The sequence below is a fragment of the Sebastes umbrosus genome, chromosome 20 (assembly GCF_015220745.1).
Source record: "Sebastes umbrosus isolate fSebUmb1 chromosome 20, fSebUmb1.pri, whole genome shotgun sequence".
In the NCBI taxonomy this organism is placed as follows: domain Eukaryota; kingdom Metazoa; phylum Chordata; class Actinopteri; order Perciformes; family Sebastidae; genus Sebastes; species Sebastes umbrosus.
Genome location: NC_051288.1, coordinates 24,972,713 through 24,997,282, shown reverse-complemented (window position 1 = coordinate 24,997,282; position 24,570 = coordinate 24,972,713). Strand labels below are relative to the sequence as shown.

The 24,570-nt window shown below is 42.4% G+C and overlaps 1 protein-coding gene across 6 annotated transcripts in view; it reads right to left on the bottom strand.

Moving 5' to 3' along the window:
- zgc:114120 (uncharacterized protein LOC619267 homolog) overlaps positions 1 to 24,570 on the bottom strand; it is a 113,114-nt gene that overhangs the window by 83,239 nt on the left and 5,305 nt on the right. For 5 of the 6 annotated variants that reach the window (XM_037754122.1, XM_037754127.1, XM_037754126.1 and 2 more), the window contains exon 1: positions 7,326 to 7,453. The exons of the other annotated variant lie outside the window; for it this stretch is intronic. The gene's annotated coding sequence lies outside the window, so the exon portion shown is untranslated. Of the gene's footprint in view, positions 1 to 7,325; positions 7,454 to 24,570 lie in introns of those variants that run through there. 6 annotated transcript variants of the gene reach the window in all.

Here is a 24,570-nt window from a genome sequence, read left to right as displayed (position 1 = left end):
TTCTGCAGTGTGGAGTGAGCGCGCGTTCACCTCTAGAGGTGGAGCGAGCTGAGCGAGAATGCACGCTCTGTCTGAGCGAAGGCGAGCAGGCAGAGGAGGAGAGGCAGCGGCCACACGCGAACGCGCATATGCGAGCGCACATGTGTCCCGACCCGCTACATTTATACGCTTAAAAAGTTACAAACAGTCCCTTTAAATTGTCCATTGTTGAGTCCACTAATGTTATAGGAGTGAAATGTTAAAATGGTGGAGTACTCCTTTAAATGGTCTTGAGTACAGCCCGGGTAGAAACAGAATCACAAAACATGCACTTACACTTATCAGAATATGAATGATCGGCTCTGTAGTGGACTGTGTGCTTCCAAAACAAAAGGAAAACAAATACTTTCTTTTTTCATTCATCCTAAGTCTACCAGCTGGTGGAAGGTTAACTCTGATTAAAGGAAATGTAGTTTATAAGCAGATGGTGTTCTTAATCAATATAATTCACTGAAACTGGTCCTTTCCCAGCATACTCTCTAAAAGTCTGCTCTGCCTGCAGATGGTGTGCTAGCATGATTTGCGGATTAGCTTCCTCCTAACTGGCAGCATGTTACATCAATGGTCATAAGTCAACCGCTATGGAAGAAATGGAGTGGGCCAGGCAATTAACAAGACTGATGCGCTCTGAGGAAAAGTGAAGCAGGAGGGAAATCCACTCAGCTGAGGAGGCAGTTTCAAAGGACCGTCGGTGTCTGCCTGCCTGTCTGTTTGTGTATATGCATATTTCATTATTTCAAAGCTTCAAGTTCCCGTGCTGATAATGAAATCCCACCACCAAAAGAGCCAACCGCTTATACAAATAATACACAAATCCAGAAATAACCATGAGCCCCTGATATCCAAAAACTCATTCCGACACTTAGCGAGAACGTTTTTCTACCTGGCATTTCAGAAACCTTTCATCTGTCGACTCGCATGAAGCGCAAAGGAGTCACTTTAAAGCCGGGCGCCGTGACCCGAGCGGATGTGTCATGTCACTGTGTATCCAGCACAACAATTTCCTCGAATCTGCCCGTGGCCAGACGCTCTCCGATAGCGGGGACGCGAGGGGAAACTTTTCACTGTTTCATACATAAATTGTAAACGGCTCTCACTTCAGCATCTGAAACCCACAGAATGATTCAGTTCAGTGCTTTTCCTCCCGCTTCCTTCCAGCATCACTAATGGAGGCAGACTCAGACAGACTGCAGTCTACCTCGGTCTCTGCTTGTTATCCCTGATCTCCTCCGTACTGTTCATGTCCCCCGTCTCCTCTTAGCTCGGCATGTGAGGCTGACAGCTCAGTGGGCTCGGAGCCAGAACTGATACTACTGTCTGTTGTAGGTCAGACTCCCTCTGGGGGGGGGGGGCAAACACACAATCACAATACGGTTAACAAGAGGCCGTGCCCCGGTGGCTCCGAGGGTCATGTTCCTGCAGCACTGCGGGTGTCACATGTCTTCCTCCCTCATATCTTCCCTTCTCGTCTTCACATACATAGTAAAATAAAACAAACTCAATAGATGCATTCATGAGTGCTGCTAAATGTACATACAGTTGGTACATGTGATATGTGTACAGTAGGGCTGGGACGATACACCCATCTCCCGATTCTATACTATCACGATACTCGGGTGTCGATTCGATAAGTATTGCGATTTTTAAGTACACTGTAAAAAGAAACTTTTTTTTTACAGCAAGTTCATTTTTTATCTGAATTTCAAAATGACAGAATTTTTTTTTAAAAATGACGTTTCATTTGTGATTTATATGTAAATGGTCTTAGATTTACAGTATTTTTTGTAATCACAATCGTAATTATCTGTATTTAAGCTTTTCTTGATCATTTTTTAAAGATAATTATTCTGTTTTTTAGAGGTTTATGACTCTATTTTAACAATTAATTTATGTTAGAAGAAAAGGATTTCATGGAATTCTAAAAATATTTCTTGTAAAAATACAGATTTTTTTTGCTAAACTTCTGAGAGTTAATGTAAATTTGGGCTTTTGCAACGTAAAATTACACGTTTCATTTGTGATTTATATGTAAATGGTCTTAGATTTACGGTGTATGACTATTCTAATAATAAATATATGTTAAAAGTAAAATATTTCTTGTAATATTACAGTAATAAAGGCTAATTATATAAAGATAATTACTCTTTGTTTTACAGTTTATTTATGTTAATTAACGGACAGTATTTTTCCGTTTTTTAACAGACATTTTCTGGTGCCCCTGCTGCCGGAAAATTTACGTTATTTTACACTTTTTTTTTTTACAGTGTATTGCGATTCGATATTATGATTTATTGCGATTTTTGTTAACTTTTTTTAACACTAGACCATGGGAACAAGTTGAATCATAATCTTCTAGGGATTTTTACTTTGGGAAATATCTAAATGAATACAGTAAAAATGTTTGATTTTCAGCATGTTTGTAGTCAGAGATGTCCTGAAGTCAAATATGTCAGAATCATTGTCAGGAATTATTTATTACATTTTTTCCAGCAACCAAAAAATAAAAGAATAAAGACATTTCCCTCACAAGTTTCTTTTTAATTTATAAGGGACGTGTAATGTTTTATACTTCTGGTGAATATAATCAATCAATCTTATTTCCATATATGTATTTTGTATATACAGTTCCCTTTAACACCTTATTTTGAAAAGCGGACGTAGTCACACGTGTCTACTTCCTCTAACTTCTCCAAGGTGGTCTCTAGCTCTCCCGTCAGCTCCGTTCTCTTCATCCATCCATGGTCAGCTCCATCGGGGCCGTTTCAATGCAGAGAACACAAATGTCAGTATCTGGGTGCTCTACAGTCGTAGCATCGGCCCGTTTGACCACGGAGATGAGAGCGACGGCCGGCTCGACCGCCACGTTACCGTGATACGATAACGTTTCCTGTCCGTGACAGAGTTAGCATGCAGCTTTAGCCGTGATGTCTAGCTCTGCTTTTCCTGTCAATGTGTGAAACCAAAAGTGTTTCCATCCTTTACTGGATGTGTAGTGTTTACCACGCTGGATTTAACATCTGAGGGTGCAAGTGCACACAGAACACACGCCATGTAGATTGATGCACGTAATGTGGAACCAAAGTCACACTATAGCGAGCGCAAATGAAACGCCAGAGATGGAAGACCCGTCGGCGGGTTTCTGCTCAGCTACAAAAGCACCGGAGAGAGAGTTGTGTATAAGACGAGCACAGTGTAACGGCTCCATTGTAGTTGGGTATATGAATGAAAACACATCCAACATGCTAACTCATATTCAACGCCATCATCTAGATGTGACGATCACCAGGATGATAAATGTTTGGGTGCTTTGAATGTTTAAATAAAGCCACGGTGGAACTAACTGAAACACTCCTCCTGATGCACGAGTTTTATTTTTTATTATTCTATGTATTTTGGTATTTTCAACTTCAGATGCTTTTCAGTTTCATAGCCTCCTGTGAGCTGTTGCCTTTTGGGAAAGTGTTTGTTCCTACAGTGTAATACACAAGTGTTTGAAATGTTCTTTATTTGTTATAATGTAAATAGTTTATCAAAGTTGCCAGAAGGCAAAAAGCTGCTTCAGTCCCCAGCAGGAGGATTGTGTCTGTCTTTGACACTTAGACTGCTGTCTATTCTAAGTAAATGAAAAGAAACATACCCTTATGCTTTTATTCTGCTGTACCGAACCAGGACTCCTAAACCAGGATATGAACCAAACCGTGACTCCTAAACCGGGATATGAACTAAACCGTGACTCCTAAACCGGGATATGAACCAAACCGTGACTCCTAAACCGGGATATGAACTAAACCGTGACTCCTAAACCAGGATATGAACCAAACCGTGACTCCTAAACCGGGATATGAACTAAACCAGGACTCCTAAACCGGGATATGAACCAAACCGTGACTCCTAAACCGGGATATGAACTAAACCAGGACTCCTAAACCGGGATATGAACTAAACCAGGACTCCTAAACCGGGATATGAACCAAACCATGACTCCTAAACCGGGATATGAACCAAACCGTGACTCCTAAACCGGAATATGAACTAAACCGTGACTTCTAAACCGGGATATGAACCAAACCGTGACTCCTAAACCGGGATATGAACCAAACCGTGACTCCTAAACCGGGATATGAACTAAACCGTGACTCCTAAACTGGGATATGAACCAAACCGTGACTCCTAAACCGGGATATGAACCAAACCATGACTCCTAAACCGGGATATGAACTAAACCAGGACTCCTAAACCGGGATATGAACTACAGCCGCTCACTGTATTTTTTATCAAATGTTACTCAAACAGGAGGGAAATGGTGCATTGGTTGGGGACTACGTTCAGCGGCTGATTAATCCACATGTGGTGCTCTAGTGAGTATTAGTGTCAGCAGGACAGTGTGTGTTTGATTGAGTCTAAATAAACTACAGTGTGTGAGTTCATGGTGATGAAGGAACATGTCTCTCAGTGACACAGAGACGCTCATTGATGTGTTTTTGGACAACAATGGAGCTCTGAGGAAGAAGATCTACCAGGCTTTCATACACACACAGCACTTGTTAATGGATGCATTCATTGTTGGTTTTGAGCGGCAGCAACGGGAGCCATTATTTACTCTGGGCCAAGCAGGAAGAGTTAACAGTGTTTGGTTTGTCCGTTCTTGGCTACTGTAGAAACATGGCGGACTCCCTATGTAGATATAAACGGCTCATTCTAAGCTAACGAAAACATGATTCTTATTTTCAGGTTGTTATACACTAAAGAAAACATACTTGTTATATTATATTATATTATATTATATTTCTGCCAATAGATGTATGGAGCTAGCATTTTGTTCCATGTAAAGGTAGTGATGCTGTACGGATGGTTTCTTAGCAACTGCAGGTTTATGTGTTTGTCAACAAACAAACCAGTTCCCCCTGACGGACAGACTCACAACTCTTTATGGTGTTCTGCCAATCCACATTCATACAGGAGCCATTATCATTACGATATTTGACAGTTTTGAAAAGAATTACACAACAGATTGTTGGCAGGACTGTGATGGTAACTAGGGCGGTGATTTAATCATAAAGACTTGCGTAATAAACACCCAACACAGGATAACATTGCGGTTGTTTTAGAGGCTCTATCAGAACACTAGGATCTGTTTCTCATCTTGAAGCCGTGTGTGTGTCAGACAGCCCCGACTCTTTGGTAGGAGCCAGATCAAAGAAATCAGAAGGAAAACGTCAGCAATGACTCATATTAAAAACTTCATTCGGAGCTGCTTTTCCTTTTTCCTCTCCAGGCCAGCACAACCTCATCCCCAACATATTCCAGAAAGGAGGAAACTTGGCCCCCGCAGTCTGGAGATGCATAAACTGATATCAAACCAGCATCAAAGTGAATTCAGAGCCCCAGATTCAGAGTCACTAGATCTCCCAGAATGAGAAAAAAAAATAACCAGAGTGGTACATCCACTTCAAAAAGCTTGAAATTGATGGGAGTCAGTGGAGGTTTTGGTGTACAAACTAGACACACCTCAAAAAGAAACACTCATTCTCTCAGATGTGTTACCATCACAGACCAGACTCATTTCCACCTGCACGCCGACTCTGGGACAAATGCAAATGAATTTCACCAGAAGGAATAAATCAGCTTGCATGTCCATTTGAATTTCAAGGAATTGCAGTAAGTTTCCTGAGCATGTTCAGCACATATGATTATTAATATGGCCCAGGAGAGGGAGAAGGTATTAAAGGTTATAGGGAAGGGGGCTAAGTGTGCCTTTTAAGCACAGGATTTGATAAAGAAGTCTTTGGGGACAGTGTCCCACATACTGTTGAAAAGGGGTAGGATAAAAAAAGGATTTTGAAATTGACTTTTTAGTAGAAGGTAGAAGGAAGTTACCGCTTTTATTGTTGTAGTCTGAGTAACGTGATGTCATATCCATTCCGTATCCGTCAACCAAAACAAACCGTGGCGAGCCAAAACTAGAAAATAGAAAACGGCGGAGGGTCTACGTGGATACGACCTGCATCTTCACATGTTAAATCCAACGTGGTAAACACTACACATCCAGTAAAGGATGGAAACACTTTGGGTTTCACACATTGACAGGAAAAGCAGAGCTAGACATCACGGCTAAAGCTGCATGCTAACTCTGTCACGAACAGGAAACATGGTAACGTTGTGGTCGAGCCGGCCGTCGCTCTTATCTCCGTGGTCAAACGGGCTGACGCTACGACTGTAGAGCACCCATATACTGACATTTATGTTGAATGCATTCAAACGGCCCCGATGGAGCTGACCATGGATGGATAAAGAGAACGGAGCTGACGGGGAGAGCTAGAGACCACCTTGGAGAAGTTAGAGGAAGTAGACACGTGGTACTATGTCCAGTTTTCAAAATAAGGTGTTAACAAAGGGAACTGTATATACAAAATACATCTATGGAAATAAGGTTGATTGGATTATATTCACCAGAAGTATAAAATAGTACATGTCCCTTATAAATTAAAAATAAACTTGTGAGGGAAATGTCTTCATTCTTTGATTTTTGGGTTGCTGTAAAAAATGTAAAAATAATTCCTGACAATGATCCTGATATATTTGACTTCAGGACATCTCTGACTACATACATGCTGAAAATCAAACATTTTTACTGGATTCATTTAGATATTTCCAAAAGTAAAAGTCGTAGAAGTGCTAGATTCAACTTTTCTCCATGGTCTAGTGTTAAAAAACAAAAATCGCAATAAATTGTAGAATCGCAATACTGATCGAATCAGCACCCGAGTACCGTGATAGTATTGAATTGGGAGATAGGTGTGTCATCCCAGACCTGGAAGATATTAAGAGTTGGAGGTAGGGGGGGTTAAATGTTCCTTTTAAACAGGTTTTATTAAAGACGTCTTAGTGGACAGTGTCCCACATACTGTTGAATAGGTGCTCCAACTACTCCTTTTACTTCTGTCCACGTGAAGGTCAACCCAGGTTAGCTGGCTGCCCGCCGCATACTTTTCTTTGCCCTACATGAGAAAACACTGCTTAGTTTGGCTTTTGTCTTCTCTGTCCTTTCATCCCCCCCTCCTCTCCTCTCCTCTCTGGCTCCTCTCCCTCTCTGCTATCTTTTTTTTTTGGTTCTCTTGGGGCTATGCAAAAGAAGCCGGATAAGCTTGGTGCATGCAGCCTGCAAGAGTCTTCTGCAGAGAGTGAGTGGCTGGATCACTACACAGCGACAACCGCCAAAAAAAAAAAAATCTGCTGCTGCATAACGTGAGCAGAAAGGAATGAATGAAGGGATGGATGGAGCGTACCTGGCTCGTGGTCCTGTGCAGGTTGGTGTCCCCCTCTGGCTGAGATTCTACATGGCACTGGAGTGTTTGTGTCTGCACATGTGTGTGAGAGAGCTGAGTGCTGTTGAGAGTGCACAGTGCAGTGTAGAAGATTGGAGGCAGGGTACTCAGTGTGTGCTAAGACAGAGCCTGAGCATCTCCCTCCCTCTCTTCCTCCCTCTCTCTCTCTCTCTCTCTCTCTCTCTCTCTGTGAGTATAATCCTTTCCACAGTCTACGGGGACGAGCTGCAAATGAACCAGCTCTATCTCTCCCTCTCTCCCTCCACTTCCCTCTTGTTCTGTATCTCGGCTTTGCACATGAGCCCCGAGCAGAATTACCCTCCCCATGCCTCCACCTTGCAGTAGATAAGCCAGAATAGCAGAGAGCAGTCTTGCCCTTAATGACTGCCACAACTCTATCACCCTTCTTTTTTCCCTCCACTAAAGGTCTTTACAACGCCGCCGCGGCCGCGCTCGTTTTGTGTCGCAGTGACTCCTCGGTGTGATTACACCATCACACCAGCTGCGCTATTTAGACATGCATGTTTATTGTTTATACAAGCACTTGGGATGCGATAATACCCCGGTGTCATTCTGGCGTTGACAGTGGCTGGATCCGAAACGGCACACTGTACAAAATGTAGCATGAAGTATGCAAACAAAGGCAAAATATCCAGTCCGCCAAAAATACCTGGATTAGGGATTCATTCATTCAGTCATTATCTGTAACTGCTTATCCCATTTGGGGTCGCGGGGTTCACCCTGGACGGGTCGCCACACTATCACAGGGCTGACACATAGAGACAGACAACCATTCACACTCACATTCACACCTACGGGCAATTTAGAGTCAACAATTAACCTGCATGTCTTTGGACTGTGTGGGGGAAACCTGAGTACCCGGAGTAAACCCACGCTAACACGGGGGAGAACAAGCAAACTCCTAGATTAGAGATTAGGGATGTTAATAATTAACCTTTTTTAACTGATTAATGCTTCTCTATTCCCATCACTAGCGTTTTACCTGTCGGCCAACGTGGCGAGTGGCCTGACGATTTTATCCGCCACTGCCAACAATTTACCTGCATTTGGCGGGTGCTAATTTCAAACCCTGGCCGTCGCAATCTTGTTTTTTTGGCGTCCAGAAATGACACGAGAGGGAGGAGCTCAGTACAACCGAACCTGTGGCATTCACGACCACGTAAGTGGAACGTTTCTGAAAGCTTAGAGCTCACGAGTTGTAACGTGTTTGTTGACGTTGTCAGAAATGGTAATTCTTCGTAACTTTATAATATGTCTGAGGAAAGCGTTGATATTCCCAACGACCTCGTCTTCCTCCTCTGTCATTATGCCTTTGCATTTCCTGCATTATGTTACCCACTTGCTGGCTTGCTAAATCGTTAGCCTCTGAGGCTTCTAGGCGCCGACAGTAACGTTAATATTGCCGTTGCTTAGCAGCGGTGTTCTCGAGACTTAACCACTTGAACGCCAAGCATATCGTGTACATGACTTCCCGTGTTGTAAACACGAGCTCACGAGTTTCATTCAGGCGACCAAAATGTTACAATTAACTTTCATGAATTGAAAACACATAGTGAAAGGGTTAAAGTTGTAAGACGCAATCACGGACAACTCCCAGACCGGACAACGTCGTGGTAGTGACTTGTCAATCACAAGGTAAGGTGAGGTCGCTACCTTGCCAGCCGGGCAGTGGCGCTCACAGAGCTCATTTTCATACTACTGAGAAACGCAGTACGCAGTACGTACTGTATACTGCATACTGCGTTCCTCAGTAGTATGCAGTAGGCGGTTTTGAATACAGCCCGAGTCTTGAGTCAGGCTTGTTTGTGCAAAAGGCTTCAGATGCATTTGAAGTTTCATTTCTGGCAACACTTTAAGATGCGCTATGCAAATGTTGTTAGTGACTCAGACTATCCTTTATTCCATCTGGAAATGTCTGGCAATACATTAACACAGGCTGTGTGCTGCATGTTTGAGGAGACTGATTCTCTACACTCCTGACATCAGAGCGTTCATGATGTGCTTGTTATCTTATAATGTATTCAAACTGCTGTTCTTCAGTGTTAACAGGGTTAGTTCACCTGAATCACAAAAAGATATTGTTCCACAGCGATGCTTTACTGTCTATAATTTGTGGTTTTATCTGCTAAGGTTGTAAGAGACGCACAATATGGCCTAAAGCAGGCGTCTCCAACCTTTGTCACTCTGAGAGCTAATTTGACAAAATGAATGTGGCCGAGAGCGACTCATAGCACCGAGTACATCGCCAATAGAGAGGCGACGGTGAAGGAAACACACACATGTGATGTTTGTCAATTTAAAAGATCATTTTGCACGTCAAGAAAGACGCAGTTTGTTTTAAAACTGTTGAAGTCTCAGACTGTGAAAATACGTAATTAGAAAGACGACACCCAAAAGTCTCGACTCTCTCTGAAGCTACGATGTCTGTGTGTTTCCTACTGGGATGAACTCACACCAGCGACGGGTCTTAATCCTTCTTTCTCTTACCAGCTGATAAACAGACCGGGAGTCGCCGGATAAAACACATCAGGTCAGATAACGTTTCATCTGTGGCGTGAAGTTAGCTAGCCAGGTAGTGTTGGTGACGTATATTCAAAGAACGTATATCGCAAAGAAGTGAAAGTCAATTGTTCATTCCATTGCAACATCAGCGCCCAGCAGCAAAGCTACACCTATACAATTATTTCTATTCTATTGTCATAGTCTACCGAAATGGCCTGTGTTGAACAATAAAATATTATAAGTATAATAAGAGTTTTCAGTCCAACATGGCGGCAGCGGCTGTTTCTATACTCTTTAATATATTGTGCGAGACGAGAGATGAACAGTAGTTCACTGAGTCTCACACAAAATGACAAACGGAGACTTTCTTGACTTGCAAAATCTTTCTAAAAATCTTTTAAATTGACAAACATCATATGTGTGATTCATGACGAATCCATTCAAACGGAATCAATAAGATATTTGTCTCTCGCTGTTGATTACCGTTCATATTTTTTCAGAAAAAAGGTCCCATAGTATCCACCGGACGGGGCGGGACTTCCCCTCTCAATGGAAGACATCATTTCTGTCTCTTTTATGGTCCTTTAATAACGTTTCATCCATCGTCTCTCTTACAATCCCGCCATAAGCGAAGGTTTCTTTGTGTTTCGTTAGGTTGAGCGCCACTAAACGACGCCTCTGTTGCTGCGTTGGCAGAGACTGTTGTCCTTTAAGCGTTGTTTCATTTACCTTCTCTGTTCGTAGACTGATACCAGCCGGAGAGATTGGATAGAAATTTAAACAGCTTTACAAAGTAAATGTAATATCAAATTTATGTGCATATTCTTTGAACCGTTAGCTACTCAGACAACAAAGTTGTCACTGGATAGCGACAACAGCTCATTTTCTGTAACCAGTGTAGCATTAAATCTAGCTAACTAGCCAGCTGTCCACTATGTAGTTAGCTACCTAGCTCGTTAATTCCACCACGCTTTAATGCTACACTGGGTACAGAAAATGAACCGAGCAAAGTCGTAACTCATCTGACGACAGCACTGCTGTCCTCCGCTGTGACTAGAATGTGTGGATGAAGCGTTAAAGGGACTGTTTGTAACTTTTTAAGCGTATAAATGTAGCGGGTCGGGACACATGCGCGCTCGCATATGCGCGTTCGCGTGTGGCCGCTGCCTCTCCTCCTCTGCCTCCTTGCCTTCACTCAGACAGAGCACGCGTTCTCGCTCAGCTCGCTCCACCTCTAGACGTGAACGCGCGCTCACTCCACACTGCAGAAGAGTTAGTTTAGCTCTGAGAATATCTAGTGAATGTACAGTGGACGTTTGTGCAGAAATAAATGCTGCAGCTCCTTCAGACCAACAGAGGTTTCCCGTGTCTTGTGAAATAACGGGGCTCTGCAGAGAGACACGTTGTCTTCTCGTTACCGACCGGGCGCCGGTGTCTCCTCTGCTCTCTCCGGCTGCGGGCGGAGAGAGCAGGGAGACACTCTGCAGAGCCCCGCTGCCTCATCCTGCACTTAGGCAGGAAAAGCCAACACTAGGATCAGATCTTAATCATGTTCATGGAGACACCTTCATCTGGTCAGCTAACATTACTGCCAAGCAGCTGAAATATAGAGTGATATTGTGGTTTTAGCTGACGTGTGTCGCCTCACTGTTTTGAGCGATGCTCGTTCCGGTATATTTAGAGCGAGCAAGCGCGAGCCCGACGCTGACTTTCGTTGATTTCACGGCCACAGGTGCTGTTAACAAGCATTTCTGAAAGTTACAAACAATCCCTTTAAGTTGTTAAGTTTTACTCATTTACTTTGTCTCTCTGTGCTTCGTAACGTGACTTATTACTCCACCGCTCATTTTAATCGTTACTGCAAAACCTCACCTCAGTGAGTCCGCAACTTGACGTATGTCGGTTTAGTTTATACGGAAGTTATCCCGCAACGTGCTACGTTGATATGAATGAGAATGTCCGTTCTATTCCTATGGTTGCAACAAACCATTGCTTTCTATTTCAATTATTTTTATATCAATTGATAAGTTTTTAAAATGTCAGAAAGTAGTGCAAAATGTCAAATCACATTTTTCCGCAGCCCAAGCTGACATCTTCAAATTGCTTGTTTTATCTGAGTCCAAAATCCAAAGATATTTAATTTACTGTCATGAAAGAGTACAAAACCCAGCAAATATTCACATATTCAAGAAGCTGGAACCGGTGACAAAAACAGAATTAATCAATTATCAAAATAGTTTTTGTGCTGGTGAGGCAGCAAAAGTTTAAAATCTCTAAAAACAGCACCTTTGATGTCCTCAGGTGTTCTCAGAAATATACCAGGATGTTATTTGTTCTTGGTGCCAAATAAGGATGTCATGCCAGATGGAATTAGTCTCAGACATCACTTCTTGTGCTCCGGATATACAGTATGCCTCCTATTCATGTCATTCACTTTCACTGCGATTCACCGCTGCAAGAGCAATCAGCGGCATACAGAACAAATTGGTAGTGATGTTAAGATGTGTTTATTTCCTCCAGCTTGGCTTACATGTCCACATTGTGACAGCTATATCCATCTGTACACGTCGCTTTCTATAACGCGTGCCTGTGCATGTTTGGACCAATTTCCTCTTCCTCCATGCCCACTCAAACGCTCCCGATTCCTAATTTAGACCGAGTGTTTCTTCCCCACCCACACACTCGGAGCACTGTAGCACCGCGGATACACAGAGTATAGGCCGACACGTCAAACCTCTCGCCTCCGCCGCGATGGCTGCGGGGTGGAAAAACGCGAGCCCAGCGGATTATGAGCGTGTCAAATTGGCAGAATGTATTAGCGTCGCACCGATCACCGTCACATTTACCCCCACTAGTCAATTATCAAGATAGATAGCTCTCACAGATAATAGCCCGCAACGGCAACTGGACCCATTTTCTGCTTAGTGGACGGAGAGGAACGAAGAGGGATGGAGAGGGAAGAGAGAGGAGGGGAAGGAAGCATTAGAGATGTTGTGATAGGAAGAAAATGCTACTTTCAGCACAGCGAAAATCAGATTGGGTAGACGGAGATAGAGGAAGAAATAAAAAAAGAAAAACAGCCTATATTGTTGCAGACTGCCTTTGGATCCAGGCGAGGGGCCCGGGTGGCAGAAATATGGAGGGAGAGGCACACTTGTCATCCCAATGAAATCAGTCTCCAAGGCTGCTGAGGAAAGCTGCACCGAGATGAAATCCTACAGCCGGTGTGTGTGTTTGTGTGTGTGTGTGTGCGTGTGTGCGTAAGACATGAAGCAAGACGAGTGAAAGAGACTGAAAACTACAATCACAAAAAAACAGTTTGCTGATTATATCGCGTTTTCTTATTATAGGCATCTCTTCTCTCACTCTGCAGATTTATCTTCCTCATAAATCTGCCTCCTCCTCTTCTCTCACAACATGAGATGATTCATGTCGGCATGTCAATACTCACTCCAGCGATCCATAACTCAACCGTGCATTACAGTGAAATCTGTATTAGCTGTTCAACATCTAATTTACTCAGGTATATTTACTGTTATTTGAGCGTCCGACTCAACCTCTAAAGATTAACACAAATGAACTGGGGCTGTCAGTCGATTACAATATTTAATTGCGATTAATCACACATTTTTAATTTGTTCAAAATGTACCTTAAAGGGAGATTTGTCAAGTATGTAATACTCTTATCAACATGGGAGTGGGCAAATATGCTGCTTTATGCAAATGTATGTATATATTTATTACTGGAAATCAATTAACAACACAAAACAATGACAGATATTGTCCAGAAACCCTCACAGGTACTGCATTTAGCATAAAACAATATGCTCACATCATAACATGACAAACTGCAGCCCAACAGACAACAACAGCTGTCAGTGTGTCAGTGTGCTGACTTGACTATGACTTGCCCCAAACTGCATGTGATTATCATAAAGTGGGCATGTCTGTAAAGGGGAGACTCGTGGGTACCCATAGAACCCATTTACATTCACACATCTGGAGGTCAGAGGTCAAGGAACCCCTTTGAAAATGGCCATGCCAGTTTTTCCTCGCCAAAATTTAGCGTAAGTGTGGAGCGTTATTTAACCTCCTTCAAGACAAGCTAGTATGACATGGTTGGTACCGATGGATTCATCAGGTTTTATAGTTTCATACGATACCAGTATCTTTACTCTAGCTTTAAAATTTAAACAAAGATGAATTTGAGTTGACATGTTATTATTATGTTTTCAAAAATTCAAAAAAGTCAAAATGATGACTTCGATATGATACTCTGCCTAAATATCTTGACACCGATACTGAAACGATACCACAGTAAAAACCTAAAACATCAGGCAAAGTAATGGAATAATAGATGGCAAAACATGGACTTTTTTTATTAATTAAAATTAAAAAAATATATTAAATTAAAAAATGTACATGGTATGCATTAACCTGATGTCCCCTATAGTTGAGTTTATATGATTTCATTGATCGTTAACTTTATATTTCCAACCAGATATCTCAACAACAGCGCCCCCACTGGTGCATCATTACAGTTCAGGCGGAGAGTGGTACTGCAGCTCGGAAGACAACGAGAGGCTTCAAAACAAAAACCCACAAAATGATAATAAATTTAGATGAAGTTAAGTGAGAATTGATCAGGGAAGCTGCTCAAATCAGTAAGACACCACAGTGACTGTAGAAAGAGCTGTGTTGTGTTGAAGTGGTGAAAGTCAATCTCGCCACCATACAGTTATTCCTCTGAAAGCGGAGTGGAAGTATAGTGAGTAAGTAGCAAAAAAATGGATATACTCAAAGTACAAGTACCTACAAATTGCACTTAAGTTCAGTACTTGAATAAATGTACTTAGTTACATTCTACCAGTGATTGAGAGACGGTGAGATGAGAGATCCCTCAGAGAAAGCAACCACCTGAACAGTAAAGAATAGTTAACAAGATGTCTGCGGTTTGTTCTTAACCTGCTTAAAGTCCGGCAGGCCAACAACAACGATGGAAAACACCACAAACTTGGTTTATTACCTGAAGCGTCGCCATCTAATAAAGCATGTGAGCGCAGTGAAAGCCATCCACTGGAACAAACAGAGAGACACTCAGAGAAACAACGGTAGTAAACTGAGGCGTTGCTATCTGCTTCTTTACGAGTTACAACCTCAGACTCACACATGCTGCTGCTGCTCTTTTTAAAACAGGAGACTTAATGCTGATACAAATGGTCAAAAATGAGGGATGTGAGTGGATGGACGTAGTTATTGTATTTAAAATATTCTAGGGCTGTCAAAATTAACGCGATAATAATGTGTTAATGCAGATTCGTTTTAACGCCACTAATTTCTTTAATGCATTAATGCAACTTGTTAGGTTGTAGCGGGCTCAGTTTTAAAGCTAGACTGAAGATACTGGCATCATATGAAACTAGAAAACCTAATGAATGTCATACTAGCTTGTCATGAAGGAGGTTAAATAACGCTCCAAACTTACGCTAAATTTTGGCGAGGAAAAACTGTCATGGCCATTTTCAAAGGGGTCCCTTGACCTCTGACCTCCAGATCAGTGAATGTAAATGGGTTCTATGGGTACCCACGAGTCTCCCCTTTACAGACATGCCCACTTTATGATAATCACATGCAGTTTGGGGCAAGTCATAGTCAAGTCAGCACACTGACACACTGACAGCTGTTGTTGCCTGTTGGGCTGCAGTTTGCCATGTTATGATTTGAGCATATTGTTTTATGCTAAATGCAGTACCTGTGAGGGTTTCTGGACAACATCTGTCATTGTTTTGTGTGGTTAATTGATTTAAAATAATACATATATACATACATTTGCATAAAGCAGCATATTTGCCCACTTCCATGTTGATAAGAGTATTAAACACTGACAAATCTCCCTTTAAGGTACATTTTGAACAGATCAAACATGTGAGATTAATTTGTGATTAAATATTTGAATCGACTGACAGCACTAATTTATACTGACATTTATTTATTTAAATAGATTTTCTCTATTTTTGCTCCAACTATCTAATTATTTTCATTATCTGATGATTGTTTTTCTTGATTCATTGATGATTCATTTGTTGTGTAAAATGTCATAAAGAGTAAAACAGGTGACATAGAATAATGAAATTGCTTGTGATATCCAACCAAAAGTACAAAACCTAATGACAAAGCATCAAATCCTCAGAAGTAAGGAGCTGTAATGACAGAACGGTTGGTATTTTTGTTTGAAAAATGACTTATTGATTATTTTTCTGTCGACCTCCTACTGGAATGAGAGAGTAATCATTTCTAGTGGGGGAATTGTTTAAGGGAATCAACAGCATACAACCTGATGTATCTGTATCAACAAACTTTTTTCTATATTTCCCAGCCCTACTATAATAACACAATAACTTCCTCCTCATCTCTCCCCCTCTCTCCTCATTCCAGTTACCCCATTATTCCACCAGACAGAAGCTTTTCATTTGAGAGTCTGATCGGGGTTTCAGAAGGACCATTCTGTATAATCAGCAAATGAGTAGCTTCTTAAAACGTTGCTCACTGTAATTTGGTCATCAACGCGGTCGAGCTGCGTTTGTTATGTTTGCTTTCAGACGACACGTGTCAGAGCTGTCACGCCGGCTTATGAGATAACAAAGAGCGGGGGGAGATCAGAGCTGTCACACAGCACATGTAGAAATACAACCACATGATGCATGCAGAGACACATGATGCATGCAGAGACACATGATGCATGCAGAGACACATGATGCATGCAGAGACACATGATGCATACAGAGACACATGATGCATACAGTGACACATGATGCATATAGAGACACATGATGCATGCAGAGACACATGATGCATATAGAGACACATGATGCATACAGAGACACATGATGCATGCAGAGACACATGATGCATGCAGAGACACATGATGCATACAGTGACAAATGATGCATACAGTGACACATGATGCATACAGAGACACATGATGCATGCAGAGACACATGATGCATATAGAGACACATGATGCATGCAAAGACACATGATGCATACAGAGACACATGATGCATGCAGAGACACATGATGCATATAGAGACACATGATGCATGCAGAGACACATGATGCATGCAAAGACACATGATGCATACAGAGACACATGATGCAGAGACACATGATGCATACAGAGACACATGATGCATGCAGAGACACACAATGTATACAGAGACACACGATGCATACAGAGACACATGATGCATGCAGACACATGATGCATGCAGACACATGATGCATGTAGACACACATGATGCATACAGAGACACATGATGCATGCAGACACATGATGGATGCAGACACATGATGCATGCAGAGACACATGATGCATGCAGGGACACATAATGCATGTAGACACACACATGATGCATGCAGAGAGACATGATGCATGCAGAGACACATGATGCATGTAGACACACATGATGCATGCAGAGAGACATGATGCATGCAGACACATGATGGATGCAGACACATGATGCATGCAGAGACACATGATGCATGCAGAGACACATGATGCATGCAGGGACACATGATGCATGTAGACACACATGATGCATGGAGAGAGACATGATGCATGCAGAGACACATGATGCATGTAGACACACATGATGCATGCAGGCAGAAGTGGAGATGGTGCAATTTTATATTTACAGTAGACTTGCCGTGGTATTCGGTGTTACACGGTGGTCGGATATACACCGATTAAATTACTTGCCCTCTGCCCCCACCGTCATTTTGCTTTTTTTATAGAAATAAATCCCATTTAGTTCATTTTGGCGTATCAGCGTTGTGTTATCAATACATAGTCGGACGTGCCAATATGAATATACTGTATATAATATGAGTCTCAGCTCAGAGTAATAGGAGTCAGATTTCAGACACGGGATGAGAGAGAGTTGACAGACGAGACGATGGCGAAGGATTTGGTGTCAAAGCGAAAAGCAAAAGTGCCTATTTGGCAATATTTCAGATTTAAACTGAATGCTATAAGGGAACTATAACGTAAATGAGGTAATCACTGTGAGGAGGACAGAGTGGTCACAGCCCGAGGTGAAAACCTGCAGCCTCGCAGCGAAAGCTGGAACGGAGAAGCCAGACACACTGCCATCCAACGATAACGATGAAAGTAAGAGCTCTACAGATATTGAGCGCCGTCTTTTGTAGTAAGATGTCCAGTGTAATAGGTAACACCAGTGTTGTCATAAGTTTATTAACCGGTGGGAATATTTCCTCACCGTGACATCCCTAATTTATAGTCAAACGCTCATAAACGATTTTCATGGACTCCATATGACAGATTCTCACAGGTCACTTAAGATAGTCTCAGGTTTACGAAGACCTGCAATGCCTTAAGCCGGGTTTATGCTCACCATAGTGTCCCCCGACACCAGGGTGCACGAGCCAAAAATGACATCATCACATCAGAGTTAAATGAAGCAAATATATTGATTCTGGCATTTCAAAATCGTAATTCAAATTCACCATACATAAGGTGAATCGATTTTTTCCCCACCCCTAATGTTTAGCAGGTATAATGTTTACTACTTTTCTTTACTATGTTCACCATCTTAGTTTTGCGAGTTTGCATGCCAACATTTGCTAATTAAAAACAAAGTACAGCTGAGGTTGATGGGAATGTCATTAGTTTTGCAGGTATGTAATCATAAACACAAGTATTGCACAAACTAAAGTCTTTAGGATTCATCCTTCCAGTAGTGGTGGATCGACAGAGCAACACTGCCATCTTAAGAGCCATGTCACTGAAAAGCAACTTAGCAGCAGCTGAAAATCTTCTTTTTCCTGACCTTCAGTGGGAAACTTCTCACCTTGCTGCAGTGATGCAGAAGTGTCCTCCAGGGTGTGTCACAGCAGAGGAGGTGACAGAGAACACTATCAACAAGAGGAGGCGGTGAAACACGGCTGCCAGCCGGCTATTAAGTCACTCTGCAACGCCACGTTATGTTCTCACAAATCACAATCCTCCCTGATGTCTGCCGGGCCCTCAACATGTTCCACTAGATGTGTTTTATAGAAACTTATTGGGCCACAAATCTAGATTCAATGTCACGTTCTAAAGTCAATTTGGATGTGATTCAAGTTACAAACTGGAGTCCCCATCGCCGCCATATAATCCTGTGATTTGAGCAAATAAGAGCTGATATCCCCGGTGATGTCTGAGCTGTTCTGGCTACGCATCCAGCATGTAAATGGGCAAAATGTGAAACAATGCTGCTCTGCCTGCAGCGCAAACTAATCTCACACTGATAAATCTGCAGACGTGATGAATTTCTCTCACCAGAACAACAAGCAAACAAATAAAACACGCAGAGGTACTTTTCTTCATCCTGCAGCCTCTCGTCTCTGCCACAGAAATACGCTGTTTACCTGCGACAGCGCCGACTCCTCTCTGCTCTTTGTGCCCCGATGTGTGACAGTAATGCCATCTGATAGGCTGCTCTCTACCGGAGATGTCACCGAAATAGCAATCCCTTATCAAGGACAAAACATCACAGCTGTAAGAAAGGGAAATCTGAAGATGAATATCTGTGATGCAGCCTTTCAGGGAAAGTTGTCAAATTAGACTCTGAATGTATTTCCCACTGCACTAGATATGCCAGAATACGTGATAGGAAGACCTTGAAGTAACCTCCTCACGCACATATACACACACTGGAGCACACATTGCAAAATCCACAACCCCATGACAATTGTAAAAGCCCTTCCTATGGTATCTTAAAAGCTACAACAAAAGGCCATTTGAGGTGTCGTCTGTGGTACGGATCTTTTATGTAGCACAACAAAAATCATCCAGAGACTTTTCTTACAACACCAAACAAGCTCAGGGAGAGACGGCAAGAGCATCTGGGCGAAGAAGACCAGCTTCAGAGGAAGACTTCACTGTTCACTGCAGACATACTAAATCCTTTTATGAGCTCTAACCATGGATGTATAAAGAGAACTGGATACAGCGTTGGGAGGCGGGGCGCCGTTCATTCCTATGAAAGTTGCTCAGTGGCGCATGAAGCTAAAATGGCTCGACTTCCAAGTGGAACAGAACCCGGATCTTCCGGCGATCTTCCGCATCCATTGGGTCCGGCCTCGGTCTGGGTCTCATTCACATGAACGGAGGAAGGGAAATAACTCTGGAATTAGCTATTAGTTCATTTTACAACTTTTAGGATCTAATGATGTAAATAAGGGCTATTAGAGAGTTGATTTACCTGAAAAAAAAATCATCCATTGAGATATAGACGTCTTTTTTCCAATGTCGTCCCCTCGCGATAAAAAACGTCCCTGTGGACACGTACCGTAACTGGATTGGGAAGCCAAAATTGTGATCGCGATTAATATTCGATTAATTGTGCAGCCCTAGTTAGTAGTACTTGCTATCTTCCTACGTTTGTACTTTTTAAACAGAAAACACGCGTTTTATATTGTGATATTTACTGTAAATAACATACAACACAGCCAACAGCGAGTAGGTTGTTATCTAGCGATCTTCCTCCAGGCGGCTGCCACCTTATTATGTTTTTTTGTAGTGAAGTGAGGAGGTATTGTACCGATAACTCCTCAGGCCCGCCGTGCATCTTGCTCGGTACAAGATGTGACAACACCACAGGCAGCGACACAGAAGGGTGCAGAGATACGGTGAACAGAGAGTTAAACAACAGATTCATACAACAATATGACTGACTTCTTTATAAGCACAAGTTAATAAAGAGTAAATGTGGATGTTTCACTCACCAACTGTCGTCCCCACTCAGCCTGCTGTAGTGTAACATTAGTCCATTATGTTTTCCACAATTCTGAACAAAATAATCCAAACAGGTAGAAGAAGTAAGATGTAAGAGGAGCACAGGTTGCTTTTCTGACTCTCTTGGTCCTTGTGTTTTAATGCACCTGATATGTAGGACTACTTTCTCTCAGTTTCTTCTGTTGAGGTAGATTCAAAAACACACACAGACGGCAAACGGGAGCAGATCAAAACGAGGCTTCGTACTGAAATATTGTAGTGACGGCTCATATTTCCCATCGTTTCCATAGTTGACAGGTAGCTCCTAATTAGTTTTCACTAGTGAACTCTAGGAGTTTGCATGTTCTCCCCGTGTTAGCGTGGGTTTTCTCTGGGTACTCCGGTTTCCTCCCACAGTCCAAAGACATGCAGGTTAGGTTAACTCTAAATTGCCTGTAGGTGTGAATGTGAGTGTGAATGGATGTCTGTCTCTATGTCAGCCCTGCGATGGATTGGCGACCTGTCCAGGGTGTACCCCGCCTTCGCACAATGTCGGCTGGGATCGGCTCCAGCCCCCCCCGCGACCCCTAACGGGATAAGCGGTTGCAGATGGATGGATGGATGGATAGTGAACGCTAGGCACATAACTGCGAGCGTCAATGCTTGTGCTCAAAGTGGCAGTAATCAAGTTAATGTCCTCATCTACATCCACGACAACTGACCCGGTTTTCTCCCGCTGTCGGCTCATTTAATATAAACCAATCAGCTGTTCCTCGTCCATGTTGCAGCGCTCTCAACGGGATACGATAGGAACGGAGCGTCTGACAAAAGTTCAGCTCAAAGCGTCACGGCCAGTTTGGACACTCCGATAGAAAACGATGTTATCAAGCTGATTTTGTCGCTCGCGTCGCATCCAGTTAGAACACGGTGAAATATCTTCCAATCCACTAACCTGAGAGAAGAGTCTTCAGCTCTGTTCATAAACCCTTATTCATGGCAGACACTTTGACCTTACAAAGCAGGGAAAGCACAAGCGTAACTAATAGCATTAACATTACATTTAATAAGCTGTATGTGCCGACAGCAGGACCTCGGACTGCTAAATAGAAGGAAGCCTTTATTAATATTATTAGTTACACCTGTGTTAGACAAGGAAAAGTGTCTGCTGTGAGAAAGATCTATAGGTTGCGCTAATGGAACAAGTCCCTAGTGGGACTTAAAGAGGCACTTCACCAATTTTACATGTCAAAGTCAATTTACTGGTCACGGTGACTGTGAGCACTGCTCAGCCTGTGAAAACAGTTGTATAATGTCCTCCGTGGCTCTGCAGGAGCTTAGAGGGGCTAAGTTTGGAGGCTTTTTGTGAACAGAGAGCCTGCATTATAAACTGGGGGTGTTGAGTTTTACACACATACTGTATATAAGAAGTGGACGTAGTCACCGTGACATCACCCATTGGTTTGTGGACTCAATTTTGAAGCTTCGAGTTCGACATTTTGGCCGTCGCCAATGCAATAAAATCACATTTAAAACGCCTCCTCTGAGAAAAATATGAACAATACAGCATAAATACATCAGAAAGCTTCATGCCCACCTCATATAGCCGATGATAAGGACTCTTTGTGTGTGCAGATAATTAAAAAAATTAAGCATAATTGGTGTGAAAGCTGTGATAGATGTGTTGTCTAATGTCCGGCCTTTCACTGCTGCAGAGGAGATTAAATGAGCACACATCACAGTGGCCACATTAGCAGGCCTGAGGTCATTATCAGCACTTTATGTCCAGCAACTGTCGATCGGAGGAGAAAATGGGAACGGCTGCTACTGAGAAAAATGTGACGCAGTGGTTCGCAATTAAGCTGATTTACTAGAGAAAAGCAAACCAGCGTCCTTTCCCCGCTCTCTGCTCCTCCGTTTCTCTTCTACTTGTACACAGCTTCAGGAGGCTGCGATACTAAAATACTGATGACAAAAGCATAAAAGGCTGCTTCACTTCTTTATCCTACTTTTCATTGTCAGACTATTTTTTTCCCCCTCCGGGCCTTAATGCATATCATTCGTCTTCATACGGAGGCTTTTGCCTATAAAGACACCTGGTTATTTTTTTAGAGAAGAAAAATCTCCCTGTGCAAGCAACGCTATATGACAGTCATCAGCATCTGTCCTCCAACGACAATAATAATAGGCATATTCTCGTTTTAAATGATCCTCTATTCTCTTCTCAAAGTGCTCACATTTATCTCGGTGTTGTCAGTGTGTTTGTCTGATGCCTGAATTGTCCAGAAGAAATACGAGTTCAGGGTAAAAGACGGCGGCACATTCAAGAAGAAGGAAGACTTTCAAGCCACGCATTGTCCTGCTGCATGTTAGCAGTCTCGGCTTGTAAGAGATGAAGGTCGGCTTGTAAGAAGTCAAGATGCAGGTCAAGTAGATGAAAAGATATTCTGTATGAAAATGAAAAGAGATGCTTTTTACTGAGGCTGGGACGATACACCTATCTCCTGATTCAATACTATCATGATACCTGGGTGCCGTATTGTGATTTTTATGTATTGCGATTCGATATTATGATTTATAGCGATTTTTGTTCACTTTCTTAACACTAGATGATGGGGAAAAGTTGAATTATACTCTTCTAGGGACTTTTAATTCAGAAAATATCTAAATTAATTCAGTAAAAATGTTCAAAGAATAAAGATAAATAATAAATAAAGATTTCGCTCACAAATTAGTGGTATTTTTATTTTTTATTTATACGGGACATGTAATGTTTTATACTTCTGGTGAATATAATCCAATCGATCTTATTTCCATATATGTATTGTGTATATACAGTTCCCTTTGTTAACACCTTATTTTGAAAACCAGACGTAGTCACACGTGTCTGCTTCCTCTAACTTCTCCAAGGTGGTCTCTAGCTCTCCCGTCAGCTCCGTTCTCTTTATACATCCATGGTCAGCTCCATCGGGGCCGTTTCAATGCATTTAACATTAATGTCAGTATCTGGGTGCTCTACAGTCGTAGCGTCGGCCCATTTGACCACGGAGATGAGAGCGACGGCTGGCTCGACCGCCACGTTACCGCGATACGATAACGTTTCCTGTCCGTGACAGAGTTAGCATGCAGCTTTAGCCGTCTAGCTCTGCTTTTCCTGTCAATGTGTGAAACCCAAAGTGTTTCCATCCTTTACTGGATGTGTAGTGTTTACCACGCTGGATGTAACATGTGAGGGTGCAGGTCGTATCCACGACGACCCTCCACCATTTGTGGCCCATTGCGGTTTGTTTTGGTTGACGGATACGGAACGGATATGACGTCACGTTACTCAGACTACAACAATAAAAGCAAATATATAGATTCTGGCATTAGAAAATGTATTTCAAAATCCTAAAAAAACAAGTTGCGATACATACGGAAGCATGTTTTTATTCTGAATGGAGTCGACTTTTCTCATCATGACATCCGACTCACGGGTGAAACATCTTAAACCACCTTGCAGACACGTTTTTTGATCAGCTTTCTTCAGGATCCACTGAATAAATTAAACAACATCAGACTGCCAAGACGATCCTGGGTCAGCTTTACAGAGCCAGAGAGAGCCAAATTAACTGACATTTATTGTTAATAACTCCCTGCTGTGATGTATCGTCAATGTTTTATTGCGTTCTGTGATAGGGAAGGCAACAGTTGTTTCATTATAAACTAAAAAGCTTCTCAATGCCCAGATCTCACCTGAGGCTGCAGCCCTTAAAGTCCTCTGATGTATACATCATCCTACGATGAAATGACTACATGTATACACCATCATTTCATATCAAGCTTTCATGCCATGTCACATTTGAGCAGCATCAGTAAAAGGCTGCAGTGACGAGCGGCGAGCAGTGACGGCAGCGAGCAGTCACTGTT